The sequence below is a fragment of the Pinus tabuliformis genome, chromosome 9 (genome assembly GCF_031772625.1).
Source record: "Pinus tabuliformis cultivar Carrire ecotype Pingquan chromosome 9, CPIR1, whole genome shotgun sequence".
NCBI classification, from domain to species: domain Eukaryota; kingdom Viridiplantae; phylum Streptophyta; class Pinopsida; order Pinales; family Pinaceae; genus Pinus; species Pinus tabuliformis.
Window position 1 is genome coordinate 1,741,619,207 of NC_142307.1, and position 20,899 is coordinate 1,741,640,105.

The 20,899-nt window shown below is 36.8% G+C and overlaps 1 protein-coding gene across 5 annotated transcripts in view; it reads left to right on the forward strand.

Annotated features, from left to right (window-relative positions):
• Positions 1 to 20,899, forward strand: part of LOC149155677 (phototropin-2-like) — a 536,047-nt gene that overhangs the window by 408,572 nt on the left and 106,576 nt on the right. The gene's annotated exons all lie outside the window — the stretch shown is intronic.

A 20,899-nucleotide genomic window follows, 5' to 3' on the forward strand; every position in this document is an offset into this window, starting at 1 on the left:
AGCTTCACCAATACCAAAACAAGATGAAAAATTTGTTTGACAAAAAAGCTAGGGAAAGAGACTTCATGCAAGGAGATCTAGTCTTAAAATGGGATGCCCGTAGAGAGGAAAGAGGAAAACATGATAAATTCAACAATCTCTGGTTAGGACCATTCAGCATTGCAGAAGTCAAGGGAAACAATACTTTTATCTTGTATAATCTAGAAGGAATATATTCTTCATTGCCTATTATTGGACAATATCTTAAGCACTATATTCAGTATTGAAGTTGTTACATGATCGTTCATTGTACATTACTGATGTTATTTACATTTAATTGTCAAAGTGTGATTTTCACAGCAAAGTCTCCATAGCCCGAGGAGAAGGCACATGAATCTGCACATTCTATGCATCTCACATGGAGAAGTAGTCCCCAGATGGAGCTGATGTTATTTTACATTTATTTTTTGAAAAATGAAAGAAATATATATATATATATATATATATAAAGGAAAAAAAATGAAAAAATGAAAGGGATAAATAAAAAAGAGAAAATAGAAAAAATGACAAAAAAAGAAGAAAATATTGGAAAAAAATGAATAATCCCAAAGCAAATTTGCACGCTAGTTTAAATGCCGCACATTATGGTTAATTAATTGTTTAATTAGTTTAAGCTTAATTAAGAAATTAATCAAACTTTGTAATAAAGTAATTTGATTTGATGTTTTTGTCATTTGTGTAAACGTGGGCACATCAATCAATCACCCAAATCAATGGCGGAGATGTACTTCAGACCTCCCCCCCAGCCCTTCTGACATTTAACCAAGGGGGGGGTCCAAAAAGTCATTTCTAAAAGTCCCGCCTATGCTACGTGTCCGCATCTAAACTATTTCGTACCCCCCCCCCCCCCGAAAACCGTCATCTCCCGCTCTCGCCAAAAGCTAACGGCCATCCTGCTTCTGCCAACTATCCTCCACTCATTTGTTAACTCATTTACCATTATCCACCCATTCATTCCCTCAATTGTTGCCATAATAAATGACCCACTCCCATAACGAGTATTCTGAAATGGTAATTCCTCCCGCTTTATAAATAAAGACATTTTTTGCCACTATTTCCTTTTATCCATTCTATTCTGCAAAACTATACATCCAGGCTCAGTGCAACCAAACAACCTAACCAACATCAGACCACTTCTTCAGCACACAACAATCTGCTAATTTCCTGGTAATCATCACCCTTGCCTTGTATACCTTCAATATGTCTTCAAAGGGAAAATCCAAAATGATAGAGGAAAGCCCAATGATTCCCCTTGTCATAGATTTAGACAGACTAGCCCTTGTTGACCAGGAATACAAAATTGCCGAGACCCAATGTGAGTTCGACCTGTATGAACTCCACAAGTGAGCTCAAAAAAAATTCCTTGATGACAGCGATGAATTGAGCATGTGGTACTCCTTCCTGCCTCAATTCATCCTTCCTCGGACTCATTTCTTTCCTGAATTTGTAACCTGGTGCCATTTCAAATACATCCTGAGCTAGAGAGCCATTATCGCTCAAAATAATGATGTTTTGTTTACCATATCCCCATAATCAATATGCCAAATGCTTCAAGTAAAACCTTCAGGCCCTCTGCACCCTTTCTCTGTTGATTCCCTAATGGAAATATATAAGAAGCTCACCTTTCCTCAAAGAGCTAAATTTTTTTAAATATTCCTGCCTGAAAATGCAAAATTTCCTAGGAAAAATCCTCCATATCCCTCTTCTATGTTCCCAGAAATGACCAAACAAGTCATCTAAGTAGTTTCTTGTTTTAAACAAAGTCTTTCGGTTGAAATCACATGAGAGAAATTTTTTTTTCGCTGACGCGTTTCGAAACAACAAGTGTGGTTCATCATCAGGACTAGATGAAGAGGCAGACCATGGCAAAGGCTTAAATAGAGAGCAATGTAGAGACATAATTTCAAGTAACGCCTATATTTGAACAATAACGGCTAATTTTCTTGATTGTTAGGTTATCCAATTGATCAATGGGTAGATGAGGTTATTTTAGGATTTCTATCAGTGTTTTCAGCAGGTGGAAAACTCTCCATGATATTTAATTGCAGTGAGTTTTTGTCCGAAGAAATACATGACCAATTCTTAAAGTTTTTAAGAGAAAGATCTTTCAAATATCAGTCAGTTCTTGTATACCTGTTTTTATTCCATCAAGCAGATAAATTCTAGTTTCAGTTGCAGAAATTAGATAAGCAAGGTAATCCTCAATCTGTGATTCATTAGACTTCCTTAGTAAGGAAGAATACCAACGAATTTTCCGTCAGTGATTACACCAATTAGTTTTTATACCTGGTTTCATGTTTAGTTAACAGTGATGTTGTTCCTAGGATTTCCCCTAAAATCAAGAGAATTCTCCATCTCAGTGAGCAAACAAAGATTGGATATTGGTACTTGTACCAAAATTATATAGAGATCAGAGTATATGGATGTGAGTTGCCTCCATATAAACTGCCTAAGTTTGTACCAATTAGGATTTTTGCACTTGAATATATTAGGCAGATGATGAACATGGATGAGCTGCACTTTGTGTCAGCTAAGAAGAAATCTCAGTTTAAATTAAAGGCTCAGATTGGACCTTTTATTTGTAATACTAGAGCAGCAACAAAAGAAGCAAACCTCCTCTTGAAGCAAATGAAATTTAAATTGAGTTTTACCTGGTCTTATGATCCCTTGGGGATTATTTCTAAGCTAAGGGTAGAACAAAAAACTACTCCTTATGCACACACTCCTAGACCAGAGATCAAACAATACATGAACCAAGAGGAGTGGCAGGAGAACACATTGTAGGAAGCAGAGGAGCAAGTTTTCATTTCTACAACAGCATAGACTCCAACACCACAGGAAAAACATGCAAAAAGGGAAAGGGAAAGTATTTCCCCTCTTGTTTCAAAAATTTAGCAGTCTGAATTCATTATGTACAAAAAGAAGAAAAAGAACCCTCTTGAAGAGCCATCTCAGGAAGAGAGTTCACAGGAACAAACTACATTAGTTTTATCAGGTCCTTATGTTGCAACATTCCCAAGAGTTGAAGAAATTTTCTCAAGCTCTCCTGTATCTTCAGTCACTCAAGATCCATTAGAATCAGTTCAGACAGGAGAGCTAGCTCACACTACTACAGAACATAGTATATTTTCTAGGTACAAGGAAATTAAGAAGAAGAATGAGGCACTCAAGGCCACTACTTATTCAGAGTTTTGGAAGAAAACTTCAGCTTCCCAACACAGGCTTCTCTCAACATTAGATACTTAGAAGGGACAGTTTCAGATGGCACTCTTAGAGCCTAAGGTTCCTTTTCCAAAAACTACAGCAGATTACAAAGAATCTATTTTTTCCTTTGACACTAAACAAATCCATCCTATTGACCAAATTGATTTGCACAAACAAGCTAGAGAAATGATTTACTCCACCTTGACCAGTTCAGCCATGGAAGCATCCAGGTTGCAGGTTTCAGTGAATAACATTCAATCCCAGTTAAAACTTGAAAATATCTCATCACTTGCCAAAGATACTAAAATAAAATCTTTAGAGGATCTAGTGATTAAACTGGGATATGATCCTAGTAATGTTAAAGTTGCCGAGGAGATGATTAAGAGGAAAAATGTTGATATACAAGCATTAAGAAAACAGTTGAAACTCCCTACTACTAAAGATCCTCAGACCAAAGAAGTAGGTGAGTTAGAAAAGGAAAAGGAGAACATGTTCAAAATCATTGTTGAATAGAACTTACAGATTCAAAGGATGGAGACTAAACTAGAAGGTTTATTGAAGGAAAAAGAGCAACAAGCAGATGTGGCAGCAGCTATTCCTATAGCAACAACTCCTATTGTTGGAACTTCTATTGCAACAGCTATTCCTATAGCAACAACTCCTATTGCAGGAACTTCTATTGGAGCAACTATAGCAGTGGAAACATAGTCCACAGACTCAACAACTGACTTAGCCAAAACAATGGGATATTTGTCCATCAAAGATCAAGAGATTGAGAAGTTGAAGGCTCAACTCAACAATCTCCAAGAGCAGAAGTTAAAGATTGATAATGTTTACTTAGCAGAGCTTCAGAAAACTCATAGGCTAACTCAAATAATAGTGTCTAGAAAATGAGACTGTTATTGCTCAGACCATTGCACAAGCCAAGGAAAACATATGGGTAGATATTAATGAGTCTATGACCAAATTGTGGCCTTCTATTGAAATTATTTTTGAACAGGAGGAGCTATTGGAAAGATCGAAGGAAGTGATTATAGAAGTAAAGAAAGACCTAGGTCAAAAACTAGGAGAGGCTACAACATTAATTAGAATTCTAAATTCAAAGACAAGGGAAGAACTGGAAGAATTTGAAATAGAGGACATAACTGAAACAATCTTGGAAGTGAGAAGGATTCTCACTAAAAGAAATCTTATGCTACAACTGGAAAATAAATGTCATAATCTAGAAGCCAACATTCAGAAATTTCACAAGAAGTTCAATATTTTGCATCAAAAGGGACTTCCAGGCTTAAGAGGAATGGCAAACAGACTCATTCCCCTTGAAGAATACCAACGCAGGTTGCATGCTATAGCTACAGACAAATCCAAATTTGCCAAGATCAGGGGAACTATTACAGGAAAAGCCTTCATTGAAGGTTTAAGTTTTGATTTATTGATTAAGCATGAGATCAATCATCTGTTTGTAATTAAGCCCACTTTTCAGAAATACACTGAAGTGGATGAAACATTCAGAAAGTTAATTAAATATTCCACTCCAGATGAAGAAAGATGGGACAAGATATGCCAGCTTCTCGAATAAAGAGACATATTTCTAGCAGCAAACAACAGGTTTTTAGCAACAAGATGTATATTTTCAGGAGCAACAAAACAACAGCCTTTTCAGCCCAGTCATCACTAGAAGCCTCGAATTTAGTGCCAAGAGGCCTAAGAAGTTTTATTTTCCTATATTATAGATCTATTTTTGTAAACAATTTTGAGATATTTTGTAAATAAATCAAGATATTTTTAGGAAAGTTGTATAAATACTTTGTAGATCAAAGTATAAAGGGTTGAACCATTGTGATAGACTCTTGAGCAAACTTGTAATCATCTAAAATTATTTGTTGAAAGTAATAAAAGGATTCTGGATTCATCTTGAAATAGCTTGTGTCTCTATGAGTACTTCTATGTTATTATATTTTCACTTTGTTTAAATCTGCATATATTTGAAATTAATGGGAATTCTGGGTATGATAATATTGAATTTCAATTTATCTGAAAGCCCGTACGAAGTTATTATCAATTAAAGAGATTAGTTAATTAGACTATATGTTTTAATTAACTCCTCTACATCTTTAAATTGTCACTTCCCCTTAAGTTTTAAATATATTTTGTTGGCTGTAAAAGCATTTTACACACTTCATTTGTATATGACTAAGTTAAATAATTTGTTTGAAGATTTAATCAATCATATATTTCCTTAAAGTTCAACCTTACATATCTCTTCAAAAGCTAAATTCTGCTAGAGGTGAAGAGTCAGCCCTTCTAATACATCATAAGTAATTAAGAAATTGCACCTGTTTAAATAGTTTAGAGCATTGGTCATCCAAAACTCAAAACAAACAAAACATTTTAGATGCTTTGACATAATTCCTTAACCTAGAATTATCTACAAAGGTACAACAGATATCACTTCACATCCATCTTATTTGATCTATCCTTCATAAGTGCTTCTCTATATATTCTGGCCTCCTCCCATCGGTGAAAGTTCATAAAGAGTAGGAAGCTTTAGCTGTGGTGACAGTGGGCTTTAGCTTCATTGGTGCTCTTGACCTAGCAAGTGGCCCTCTAGGACCCCATGCTAGTTTGAGTGGTAACATGTTGGTGTCGTTGTCAGAGAGGAAGAAGGTCTACCACCTTAGTGAATCATTGAGGAATTGGTTCATCGACAACATTTCTAACATTCCTCCGGCGACCCCACAACCTCTTTTTCTAGATGGAAAACCCTAAGATTATGACTTACCATCGAAGAAGAGATGATGAACCCCATACTCCATTCTTTAACAAGAGGATCAATAGGTTGAAAAGGAAACACAAGCTCTTTAGACCTCTAAATCTCTCCAATATGATTGGGGCTCTCTTTAGTTCCATACCCGAGGATCCTGATAGGCCTATGTTCACAGGGGAAGAAGACCCCCAAGAGCATCTTATGAAATTTGAGTATCGAACATGTGATGAATTGTACAATGAGTATAGCCGAATGATTGCCTTTGCCACAACCTTGATAGGAAATGCCCGAGAATGGTATTTTTCTCTTCCCCCATCCTCCATCTCTACATGGGAGGGATTTGTCCAAACATTTGAAAGAGGATGGTTTCCCAAAAAGGACGTGGTCCAAATATACAAAGGCCTCTTGTCTAGCGAAAGAAGGGAGGGTGAAACCATTGCTGAATTCAACCAAAGGTTCAACATGATTATTCGATCCTTCCCTCAAGAGCTATCTCCCCCAAAGGAAGTAGATATGGCTGCCTATCTCAATGCCTTCACAAGAAAGTTAGTCTTTGATGTCAGGAATAAGAACCCCTCTCAAAATAGGATGTTTGGCCTTAACCAGGCCATGAAGCACAACTCCATCAACATGCTACAAATTGAAGATGAGGCCCCCCCCCTTCAACTAAAGAGGATATTTCCCCTCACAAAGATGACACTCTACATGAAATTAGCAAGGAAGCAAAGGAACCTCTTGACTGTTGATTTGGGGTAGCATCGGATGTGCTCTAGCCACGAAAATTGGTGGAGAGGCTAAGGTACATGAGATCTCCAATACCCAGAAAGGGTTTGGGCGGATTCTAAACAGTTTGGGAGATATTAAAATAATTAATATTTTTAATGGAGTCCCTAAGTCTAAACTTAGGGAAAATAAAATATTAATGTGAATTAATATAAAACTGTGTTAGAATGGTCCAAAAGTCATGGATCAATCCAGATCTAATCTTAGCCGTTGATTAGGGACTTAATCTTGGTCGTTGATTTGTCAACGAGAAAAGTATAAGAGGAGGCTTGAGGGTCACGTGGAGACATACCAAGAGATCAAGATTTCGACTTTCTGGGGCTGGGTTTGCTGAGAAAGTTGAGAGAGTGATCAGAGTTGCAGCTGAGGGGTAGTGAATACAGAAGCAGAGAGGCAGAGATAACACCGGGAGGATCAACGCAGTAGCCGGAGAGAGGGACGCAGAAGCAACCAAGGGTTCACGCAGAGCCAGTCGGGGCTCACGCAGAGGCAGCGAGGCACTGCGCAGTGCCTCAGAGGGCCAGTGTGGGTGATGCAAAGGGCCAGAAGGTTGACGCAGTGCCTCCAGAGGCTGACGCAAGCCAAGATAGAGTGACGTTGGGCTAATGCTGGGCCAGAAAGAGGTTGACATTGGGGTTTTGTGGGGCAGATTGGAGCTGTGGAGCTGCTGGAGTGTTTATCCGGGGTTTTAGCCAGAATATCTGCTTCTGAGTAGGGAGGTGCTACTGCCGAGATTTTTCTCTGTTGGGTGAGCCAGATTTAGCACCCAGATTGTATTCTGAAACTGCATAATAAATCAAACCCTCAGATAGTTGCACCGGTTTTCCTACATTGGGTTTTTCCAGGGACATTAGTCTAAAAACAACAGTGTCACTTGTGTGCTTCTTTCTATTTCCTTTAGTGGATGATCTGTAATGTGTTGAGCATGTACTTGTATTTATTTCTAGTATTTACATGGTAAATAACTTGTTAATTAACATAACAAGTAGGTAGGAATAAATCAGTAAAGTACATGAAGGGTTTCTAACATGTCAGACTTAGAAATTCCAACATGGTATCGGAGCGTGGTTGCAGATCACAGGAGAACTGAGGACATCAGCCGAGCAGAGCAACAATAGCAGAAAACAGTTGTCTTGAGTGACAGAAGTTGTTCCTAGCAAAGTAGCAGCAAGGAAGGGGTGACGTAGTGCCTGCGTCATCAAGATTGAGCCAAGAAGAGGTTGCGCAGAGGCTGAGGGAGGCAAAGACAGGCTCACACAGAGCCACACAGAGGCCAGGAGGGCTGACGCAGTTGGCTGAGGAAGTTGATTTGTTGGTGTCGGGATTGCGCAGAGCCTAGGAACTCCAACCTTCAATTTGCTGGTTTAGGAGGTTGTGGTAAGTTGTAGAGTGGAGCTGGTGGGGTACTGTAGTCAGAACAGTACCTAACAGGGCAAGGCCAAGGTAGAGGGAGTTGTTGCCGAGGTGTATTTCTAGCCAAGGAATCCAGATCAGTGTTGCAGTTGCACAGACGATTGGAGAGGGGCATCTCGACATCGGCAGAAGGGTTTCCAGGAGGGAAATCGAGGCTCAGAGGAGTCATACCGAGAAATTCCAGGAGGGAAGTAGAGGAGTAACGAAATGGCACTACACGGAGTACGAGACCAGGACAGATTGGATGGAGCCTCAAACTTCGTAGTCTGGAAGGCCAAAATCTTATCCATACTAAACAGGAATCGTGTCAAGCACTTTGCCTTGAGGACGATAGTTATCCCAGTTGACCGGCTGATAATGACAGGTGCGAGGATGCAATGGCGAGGGCTAAGAGTATCATCCTTGACGAGGTCAAGGATCATATTGTACCACATATTGCCGAGAAGAACACCACACAGGAGATGTGGGAGGCCCTGACCAAGTTGTATTAGCATACTTCTGTGCAGAGGAAGATGCCACTAGAAAATCAGTTGCGATCATACCAAATGCAGAAGGGAGAATAGATCGATCCATTCCTTGGCTGATTGAAGGAGATCCGAGATCAACTGACTTCCATAGGGGCAACGACGTATCCAGAATTGATTGTGAGAACAACCCTGAACAGAGTCTCAGAACACTGGGAGGTGTTTTTCCAAAGCATACTGGGCAGGGCGACCCTTCCAGATTGGGAGGAAATGTGGGCTGCTCTTCGCCAAGAAGAGATTAGAAGGCTGAGCAAAGCGGGAGCAGCGGCAAGGGGATCAAAATCAAGAAGGAGGAGGAGGAGGATGTTGCCCCTGCATCTAAGGGAAAGCAGGAGAAACGGAAGAAGAAGGACCTCTACAAGGTAAAATGCTTCCACTGTGGGGAGTTAGGTCATTATGAAGACCAGTGTCCGAGGAAGAAGAGTAAGCAAGAAGCCTCTGAGACCAAGGCAATGCCAACAAGGGCAGAGAAGGAAGTGGAGACGGACGATGATTGTGCCCTAAGTGCTCATGTGCCACTTCAGAAGAAGTGGGGAGACATCGAGCTGTAGTCAGACAGACTACAGGCGATGAGGGGTAGGATCCTCGAGGTACCCAGCCTCTTGGATTAGACCTTGCTATGGGTGCCCCGAAGAGGAGTAACAGTACTGGCGATGTCAATAGAGACAGATGCGGATGTGAGCGATAGAGGGAGCTACAGTGTAGGATTCCCAGGACAATGCGAGGCTAGCAGGCTGCAATAGTGCGAGAGGCACGGGAGTGTTGCACTAGTGTAGCATGGCACAGAGAGGTGTGCAATGGTGCGAGATGTATGAAGTTTTTGCAGCAGTGTAGAGGTCAGAGAGGGTGCACTTGTCAGTGACAGAGGGAGCTTCAGCATCAAGAGTGTTTCTAGCCTGACGGAAATGTCAAAGTTGGGAGACAGTGTTGCGGGGGAGCGCCCCCCCCCCCCTCGCTCCCGCTCCCAATCCGCGCTCCGGGCGGGAGCGACTCAGGAGCGGGTCGGGAGCGCGCTCCCTAAAAAAATTTTCGCTCCCTGCCTTTTCGGGAGCGTTTTGCCTTTTTTGCATTTTTTTTTTGGTAGTAATGTTCGAAATGCAATTTTTTTTGAAAGAAACAAATAGTTTTTGAGTGGGGCAACTTAATGATCAAGTCTAGGCCCTAGTATTGATATGCTATTCATGGTAATGTTAAATTCTTAAAGTAAAAGTGACATTTTCTTTAATTTTCATTTTCATCCTTTTACTTAAATTTTTAACATTACCATGAAATGACTCAGGATGTTTGAGAGTGGTTTCGTCCTCATTGGATTTCATATGGAGAAAGTAGAATTTTAGATTTCATTCAAAATCCAGCAGACTTATCAGTTTTTCAGGATTTCAGGATTGGGGGATTGCAATGTTTCCATTGAATTTTGTCATGTATTAGGGTATGGAACTCATATTTAATCAAGAGTACCAATCCCTCTATGTACCTTGATGTTAGTGACATTGGTTGTCGAACTCCTCTATCATGACCCTTCTAAAAATGTACGCATCACTCAAACAAAATCTTGACTTGACATGCTATGCTTTTTCTATCTTATGTTAATGCTTAGAGGGTGATATTAATGACAAAGATCCCTATACAAATACAAAGGTAATGACAAAGATACCTCTGGATATTAATGCTTGGAGGGTGATATTAATGACAAAGATCCTGATTTTGCAACAAGACTAAAAAATTAGACATTTCTCGTGGTGGCAAGAGGCCCAAGCATAAGAAATAGATAATAGATTTACTTCTCTTTTCTAGTTTCTAGTAGCTTTTATAACTATTGACTCTTTCATATTTATTATGATATTTTTTTAAACAATATATGACAATTTAAGTTTGAAGTTGGCAATTATAACTCATTAGTAATGAATTATGAATATGATGCTTCATGAAAGTTGAAAGTTGTTTCATTTCATTTCATTTTATAACATTTCATTTCATGTTAGATATTATTTGTTGTAATGGTTACACTTAGCTTACAAGTACAACTTTGGTGATCAATGATGATAAATGTTATATATTGAATTTTAAAAGCTTGAAACTTTAAGATTGATGAATCATGAGACTCAATATGTTGTATGTTACTATGTTACTAACTTGCGGACGTGGTTGATGAAGATTATAACTTCTAGATGATTGTTGTTATATGGTTCAATCTATGTTTTTTTATGTTTTTTATGTCTATTTCATCATTCTACATGTTTTTGTTGACATATATGTATCAAAAATTAAAAAATATAAAAAATATATATATTTTTAAAAAATCGCTCCCCGATTCGCTCCCAAACCGGGAGCTTCTGAAAATGGTCGCTCCCGCTCCCGCTTCCGCTCCCGCTCCCCGCTCCCGCTCCCGCTCCCAAGTAACATTGTTGGGAGATCAGTTACCTACTTCTCAGTAACTGGGTTGCAGTGCAATAGTTAGCAGTGGTAGTGCTATGGGCAGCACGATGCAACATGATGAGAGGGGTTGCAGTGCAGATGCAGCAGTGGCAGTGGCAGAGCCATGGGCAACAACATGGATGTAGAGGGAGTTATAGTACGGATGTAGCAGTGGCAGTGGCAAGGCCATGGGTAACAGTACAGGATGCAACTGTGCAAAGGATGTTGGGCAGCAGGTCTAGCATCAGCACAGGGACTGATGCCGGATGATCAGGGTGATACTCAGTGAGGAGTATTGCTAGAGCATAGTCCTCGCTAAGAGGGAGTGTTGATTTGGGGTAGCATCGTATGTGCTCTAGCCACAAAAATTGGTGGAGAGGCTAAGGCACATGAGATCTACAATACCCAGAAAGGGTTTGGGAAGATTCTAAAGAGTTTGGGAGATATTAAAATAATTAATATTTTTAATGGAGTCCCTAAGTCTAAACTTAGGGAAAATAAAATATTAATGTGAATTAATATAAAACTATGTTAGAATGGTCCAAAAGTCATGGATCAAGCCAGATCTAATCTTAGCCGTTGATTAGGGACTTAATCTCGGTCGTTGATTTGTCAACGAGAAAAGTATAAGAGGAGGCTTGAGGGTCACTTGGAGAACATACCAAGAGATCAAGATTTCGACTTTCTGGGGCTGGGTTTGCTGAGAAAGTTGAGAGAGTGATCAGAGTTGCAGCTGAGGGGCAATGAATACAGAAGTAGAGAGGCAGAGATAGCACCGGGAGGTTCAGCGTAGTAGCCAGAGAGAGGGACACAAAAGCAGCCAAGGGTTCACATAGAGCTAGCTAGGAGCTGCACAGTGCCTCAAAAGACTAGCATGGGTGACGCAAAGGGCCAGAAGGCTGACTCAGTGCCTCTAGAGGCTGATGCAGGACAAGCCAGAGTGACGCTGGGCTAACACTAGGCTACAGAGAAGCTGATGCAGTCCCTAGAGGTTGACGCTGGGGTTTCGTGGGGAAGATTGGAGTTGTGGAGCTACTGGAGTGTTTATCCAGGGTTTCAGCCAGAATATCTGCTTCTAAGTAGAGAGGTGCTACTGCTGAGATTTTTCTCTGTTGGGTGAGCCGGATTTGGCACCCAGATTGTATTCTGAAACTGCTTGATAAATCAAACTCTCAGATAGCTGCACGGGTTTTCCCGCATTGGTTTTTCTGGGGACATTAGTCCAAAAACAACAGTGTCACTTGTGTGTTTGCTTCTATTTCCTTCAGTTGATGATCTGTAATGTGTTGAGCATGTACTTGTATTTATTTCCAGTATTTACATGGTAGATAACTTGTTAATTAACAAAACAAGTAGGTAGGAATAAATCAGTAAAGTACATGAAGGGTTTCTAACGTGTCAAACTTAGAAATTCCAACATTGACCTCACCACAAGAATTCCTTTAAGGTTGGTTGTAAGCATGACTGACCCTTTCTATATAACCCTCAAGATAAACAGACACACCTTGAGAAACTGCATCCTAAACTCCAGGAGCCCAATCCACATCATGCCCTTGAGTATTATGAAAAAACTCATAGTCACCTTATCAAGGAAGTGCTTAGGCAAGATGATCCTAAACTATGAAGAACTTAGGGTGTGTGGGCTAGTAGAAGGAAGAAGGGTTTTTCTCCATACATATTCCGAGAAAGAATTCTCTATGAACATTGTCATAGTCGAAACGGATCCGACATGGGGATGGTTCTATCAAAACAATTGGTCGAAGATCTAAACTTGTCCATTAGTGAATATAGTTCCACTATATACCTCCCTTGGAAAGAAAACTCCTATGTGTCCATCCCTAGACAAGAATTCTCTACCCCCATGATCGCTGCCTCCCAAGAATCTGATAATGACTTAGAAGAAGAAAATAATAAACTTGGGAAATGGAGGATTTTCAAGAATGAACATATCAATACCCCCTCTCCCCCTGGGCTTTGGGTGATGTATTTTGATGGAGCTCACTCTAATTATGGATTGGGGCTGGCATTGTCATCATATCCCCTTCCGAAGAGTACCTACTATTTGCTTTAAGACTCCAATTCACTTGCACCAATAATATTGTTGAGTATGAGGCCCTATTATTGGGGCTTGAAGCAACCCAATCAAGGAAAATTCAACAATTAGTCATAATTGGGGATTCTGACCTAGTTGTCTCACAAATAAGGGGAACTTTTGATACAAAGGATGAAAAGTTGAAGCCTTATAGGGAAAGGATCATTCATATGATCAAGGGCTTTAAAGAACTACATTTCAGGGCTCTAGATCGATGTTTAAATGACATGGCCAATGCCTTAGCCATAGCTGCATCCACATCCTCAATCATTCGTAGTGACATCGCCAAGAGAGGGAAGTGTATAATCGACACAATCCATAGACCCTCCATCCTTGATTATGAAGATCATTGGCTTGTTTTTGAAGACGACCAAGACATAAGCAATTTCCTTCAAGACCATGAGGATCTCGCTAGGAGAGGTAAAGATATAATCAATGAACAACATTTTGATAGGAATGACATTAGTATCACTAAGCATGATGACCAAGAATCACCTGATACATTGGACCTCAATCTTGGATCCGAAACCTCTCCCCAAATGATCAAAATCAGGAAAAACTTATCTAAAGAAGAAATAAATGAGCTCGAAAAGTTACTACAGGAATTCAAAGATATTTTTGCTTGGTCCTATGATGATTTGAAAGCCTATAGCCCCGAATTCATCCAACACACCATCCCACTCAAGGAAGGTGCAAAGCCTGATAAGCAAAAACTGAGAAGAATAAACCCCAAAGTTGCCCCTTTGGTCAAAGACGAACTCCAAAAAATGGTTGACACTGGGATAATCGCTCCTATATGACATTCATCTTAGGTCTCTAATCTGGTGATCACTCGTAAAAAGACTGGTAACATTAGGATGTGCATTGACTTTAGGGATCTCAACCGTGTGTGTCTAAAGGACAATTACCCCTTACCCAATATGGAGAATCTCTTACAAAGAATAATGGGATCCCAAATGATGTCATTTCTTGATGGTTTCTCCGGGTATAATCAAGTCATTGTGAAAGAAGAAGATCGGCTAAAAACTTCCTTCAGCACGCCATGGGGAACATACATTTATCTTAGGATTTCCTTTGGTCTCCTTAAAGCTAGATCTACCTTCCAAAGGACCATGAATTTTTATTTTACGGACCTCATTGGGAAAAACATGGAGATGTATCAAAATGACTTGACTATTGCCTCTAAAGAAAGACACGATCAACACAAGTACTTAAGAAAAGTATTTGAGAAATGTAGGCAATAAAACATCTCCCTAAATCCTAAGAATTCAATATTCGGTGTTGACAAGGGTAAACTATTGGGGCACGTGGTCTCCAAGGATGGGATTAACATTGACCCTGAGAGAATCCAAGCAATCAAAGACATTTCCCCTCCTAAAGACCAAGGTGCTCTAAGATCCTTTTTTAGAAAAATAAAATTCATAAGAAGATTTGTGCCAAATTTTGCTGAAATCGTCAAACCCATGAATGACCTCCTAAAAAAGGATACTCCTTACTCATGGAATCAATGTTCAGATTACAGTGATAACAAGGAGTATTTAAGGGCCAGCGAAATATTGTCTAGGATAGCACAGTTCGGATATCTCTGAATCTCGGTACATAATGGCAACAAGACATATTCGAAGTTCATATGCATTTTTGAAGGAAGTTGAAGGGACAACAAGATGCTACCTACAGCGAAGTGTCTCTTTGTCTAGGTATCACATCAAGTGTAGAGAAGTAGTCTTGAAGACATGACAGTTTGGTATAACCACAGATCATTGTTGATGACAATAAGTAGGTCTCACGAGAAGAGATCTAGATGAGATCTCAGTGATGTCAATGTCTCAATGCTCAGAGGATCATAGAGGAAGAGGATTCAAAAGGAAGAAAAGACAATCTAGAGGACTTGTGGCATGGTCTTGGATTTGATAATAGGTCAAGGGTCTTGGTCTTGGTATTCGTCAATTGGAATCTCTATAAGAAGAATTTGTGCGGGTTTTCCTCTTAAAGAGTGAGCGGTTTTGGCCCTAGCTTATAACCTACATGTTCTGTCTCTTGTCTATTTATGTCCATGCATTGGTTACTATTTGATGAAGAAGAACACTAATAATCTTGCATGAAGAAGATCCTAATCTAAACAAGTAAAAATCATTCACAAGCAGTCACTAATGGAAGAGAAATCACCTAATGCTAATGCGCTAGATTTCTCAACAATATTTACACCATTGGAACAGAATTTTAAATTCAACTGTGATAATGAAACAAAGGAAGTGAATTGTATAGACAACTGGTGGGAAGTTTGAATTACTTAACTAAAAACCAAGCTAGATGTTGCATCTTCAATCAACATACTTAGTCAATTCATGGCTAAGCCACATGAAAGTCATTGGAAGAAGCCAAGAGATTCCTTCAATATTTGAAGGAGATTGAAAATTTTGGTATTGAATATACTAATGATTTGAATGTTGAGTTGACAAGTTATTCAGATTTTGATTGGGCAGGAGATCCAGATGAGGGGAAATCCACCTTTGGTTATGTATTCGGTATTGTATCATGGAGCAATAAGAAACAACCAATTGTTTCTATGTCTTCCATTGAAGCTAAGTACAAGGCCTTATGCAGTGCAACCTATGAAGAAATTTGACTAAGAAGAATTCTTGAAGACATGGGAGAAAAACATGAAGGACCAACAATAATCAAATATGACAATCAAATCTCTATCAAAATAGCAAACAACCCAGTCTATCATGCAAGATCAAAACATATTGAAACACATCATCATTTTGTACGAGAAAAAATGATGCAGTAAAGGGAAATTGATTTATTCTATTGTAATACAAATAATAATGAGGACATATTTACTAATCCTCTAGGAAAATATAAGATTACACTATGTAGAGACAAGTTAGGTGTGGTAAATAATTTATTTCTCCATTAAGGAGTAGTGTTAGAGATAATAGAGAAATGAAAGTTCTAGATAGATAGAGTTTTGAGCTTGTGTTCTAAAATGTATTGTTTTCCAATGTAAAAGTGAGTTGTAGCTGAGTAGGAGTCTTTATCCTCCAAGTTTTTGTGTTTATTCAATCTATCGATATTATTGTTATATAATGAGACTCTATCATGTATTTGGCATGTGGGTGTGAGCCTAAATTAATAAAAAGTCTCTTTGAGACAGTTCTGTTCTCCTATTGTTATTTTATCTATAAACCTGTAACATATAGGCACTATTTTTCACTTCCAACCCTTTATAAAATTGTAAACAAACATTTTCTTGGATGAAATATAAATGTGAAAAACTTAGCATAATAAATCATAATTTCTAGTTTATTTCCTACTCTTGTCACATGTTGGCTATATGAAATATGAAATTTTACAACAGCATATTATTCACAATATATCTCTTATTTGTGGCCAAAATATTCCTTCTTTTATTATCTCAAAATCTGTATTTCATAACTAACGATTTGGGAAATTAACATTTTCCTGGTTCATCTATATAGTTTCCATTGAGTAGTTGTGAAATGTATTAAAGCTGGTCGTTTATATCAACCTTTAATCTTTATATTAAACCAAAGAAGCTCATCATATATAGGATCAATTTAATTCACATAAAATCTAAAATTAAAATCATACATCTACAACAAGTCAAAGCAAATCATACATCTACAACAAGTCAAATAAACACTAAGTCGTTCAAAACCTTTCAAATCCCTTTCCTTCATCAAAAACTTAGTGGTTTAGTGTTTTCCCTTTTATATTGACAATTCAATCAACCTCAACTGTAGTGGGTAACCCCTTCAAATTTTCTTTACGTACACATTTAGTGACATTAAACTTTGACACCCGTGGTGTAAATTTGAATAGTAACACACTACACAATGATGCATCCATTGCAATATGTTTTAGAACATTGTCTAAAACATTGAAATAGGAAATTTCCTTTCTCAAAATATATTAATATTTAATAAAACACTATAGGATACATAATAATTACCATTAATAATGTTTATGTACATATTTAAATTGATACCATCCTCCAAATGTTTTCTATTATGATTGACTTCTTATTTTCCTATAATTTTATATATGATGTTTTAACATGCTTGCCACATTTCAAGCAAGTGGAAATTTCAGATAGGTTAAGAGGAGCCATGCTTTTTTGTTGTTAAGGAATTTTAGGTTACTAAGCATAATTATTGTGCACCAAAGGTTATAGGTAAAAATGTGAGAATAAAAGAAAATATTTGAGAGTTAGGTTTGGATTAGATATCATTATTATTTTTTAAATTAAAAAAAAAATGAAAATATAAATATAGAAAATGTAAAAATATCATATGAAGATAGAAATATAGTGAGTATTATGGAAATATGTTTATTAAATAATATGTAATTAACCATGAAGAAGGTTAAATGTTTTTTTTGTTTTTTTTAAGGGTTATTATTAGAATTTGGTTAGGCAATTTTTGTCAAAAATTGCACTATTGGATTGGTAGAATTGTTTTTCTTAATATAAAAATAAATTGAATGTCCCCAAATATCCCTACTACAACTATATTGTACATTATTAATATTTAATATTTCATCAATCTAACCTGATAAATGATCCCTACTACAACTATATTGTACATTATTAATATTTAATATTTCATCAATCTAACCTGATAAATGACAAGCCAAATACTCTTATTACATAAGAGAAAAGAAAAAAAACATTTCATAAAATGTTTAGCCATTATAATTAATAATTTAAACCACTGTTATATTATAATATTATAAAAAATTATTTAATCACATAAAAAGTAATATATTCATTAAATAATATGCCAGCTAAATATCATTTATAATGATCTTGAACTTGTTTGAGATTTATCGCAACATAGTATGGTGTATGCATAGAGGAGGTTCCATCTCGCATATAACACAGAGTAAATTGTGATAGGGTGAATCCCATTGTGCAATTATGTCTATGTTATGGTGTCCCCAGATGGTTTTTATAATGCTCTTGTCAAACATGACAATAGCATTTTGCATAAAAATCTTGTTGCACAGAGTTTGGATGAACGAAGCAAGCACATCGTTGTATATTAAATAATAAGATGATAAAAGTAATTATTGGGCAATGGTTGGTGTATAATTTTTTATGATGTTTTAAATGGTATGTTATGATGTTTTTCTCTGTCCAGGATCTTCTCTGTTATGAGGAAAATAGCATACAATCAGTAACATGTCTCCAAGGAGACAACTGTAATGACGATCAATTATATCATCTTAATATAATTACATTCTGATTTTTTCTTTTGAAAAAAAAAAAAATGTTATAAAGGAGTAATAAGTGGATAAATTCAATTTTTTTTTTAATTTTTTTTTTCCACAAGAAAAGTTTTGAAAAGTTTTGAAATTGTAATTTCATATTAATGAAAGCTTTCTATAATTTTTTGTTTTTATTTTAAAAAGATTTAAATCTCTATAGCTGAGAAAACTGAGTGGATAAAATTTTATCTAACCAAAAAATTGAACTTGTCAAACATATTGAGTTTGTCCCTTTATTAACTAACCCCTATTATAAACATATATAATATTTATTATTCAATATATTTTATGTGTTATTATATATGCATTTATATATAAGATTCAACATGGGATTAAAATATTGAGTCATGAACATTAGTTAAAGATGGATTTGAATGAACTTGTCAAACTTATTGAATTTGTCCATTTATTAACTAACCCTTATTATAAACATATATAATATTTATTATTCAATATATTTTGTTGTGTTATTATATATGCATTTATATATAAGATTCAACATGGGATTAAAATATTGAGTCATGAACATTGCTTTCATATCTCAACATACTTCAAAAGCATAAAGTAAATTCAATAATAAATACATGAAAGGGCATGATTAATTAATGTTGGAATAAAGAAGGAGAAGGGGCATGGGTTAGATTTAAGAATGATGTATTCACTCAAAATCAACCTCATAGGTAGAAAAGTTGTTTTCTCTGATTTCTTGTAGATGCATTGCAAGTCTAGGAAGTTACCAGATAAATCCACCTAGTACTACTGTATTGGATGACAAGTGCTAAATAAATACTTGGTCATTAAGCTTCAAATTCTTTTGGTGATATCCAATCTTCCAAGTGCTTATTAGAAAGTTAATAACAGACTATGAAAATTGTCATAAGAAGATGTGAAATCTACAAATAGGAAAAAAAAAGGAAATTATAAATGACAAATTTTGAATGAATGTTGGGACGTTAATCCCCGAATTCTCTTGACAATCCCCAACCTCCAAAGTGTCTACTAGTGAGTTATCTATGACAAACTAAGAGAATTATTATAAGAAAACATCAAATCTACAAATAATAACAAAAATGAAAATATGAATAAAGACAAGGGGGGAGGAGAAACGATATCAAGCCTCAGATATCAAGAGTAAACCCTACCATCCATTCAAAATTTCATCTCACTCAAAAGTGCTCTTCTAACCCTTAGGAAGTGCAAGATAATTAGACATGAACCAAGGATAGATAGAGAATGTACGAGATGGATGGAAGATAAAATCTCTCACAATTTAAAAAACAAAATGTGAATGAAGGCAGAAGTCTAATTTCATTAATCTTGTTATTAGGTGGAGATTATTGTTTTCACTTTTGGCATTAGTCTTCTAGCACACTAAAAAATTTGCAAATATACCTTACTATACTTAAAGTCAGATATAAAATAATTATTAAATTTTCTATTTTTAATTCCAATTTTTCTCTATTTAATTGGTTAAGATTGTAATTTTTATAATTAATGCAAAAAAGTTTCAAACATCACTCATGATGTCAACAACCTACACCAGCTTGTAAGGTACTTAATTGAGATTTAATAGTGTTGCGGTTCTTAAAATAATTACTGCTATTTATTAATAATGACAAGACAATAAAATGGGACTTCCATGCTATCTTTTCATGAGGTTCTTGCCATAACTTGTCCTAGTAGGCTTGCTTAATAAAAATGTAAGTTCTAAGGGAGAATTTGACTGAATAGGTACACCCCATACTTTTTACATATAAGCCCAAGGAAGTTCATAATATATGGTGCATCCCCTCAAGTCATATTCAACTTCCAACAAAACAAAAGCCTATGAGTAAAGTTGCCTTAAACCTATGTGTTTATTCTCCATTAGATGTATTATTGAGAAAACACATCACTTGAAGATCCTTTGGGAATGCCCAATGCAATTTGGATTTATGATAGTTGATTTGATATAGATTTAGACTTTTATTCATAGCCTATAGGAGGTTGGCTGAGGGCATCCACGATAAGTTGGGTTGGTTGTAGGATGACTAATTTCGATAAAGGACAAACATAGTGTTACAAAGGACTTTTTGGGTGTTTTGAGCATCTTAGCTTACTATGTAAGCAATTTTCATTGCAACATGACATGTTTCCTATTTTGTTCACTAGAATTAGTAGAGTAGATGAACTTAACATTTTTCATAAGAATGACAGTTGCATAATTCATTACTCTCTTCAGAAAATATTCCTTGGTGTTTTAATGATGATGCATATGATGATCTTTCTTTCATGTTTTGATTTTAGGATAATACCTATTTTCTTACATTTAACTAAATACATTGGACATGCTAATTATTATTGGGTAAGTATGGTAGAGAATAGCTCTAA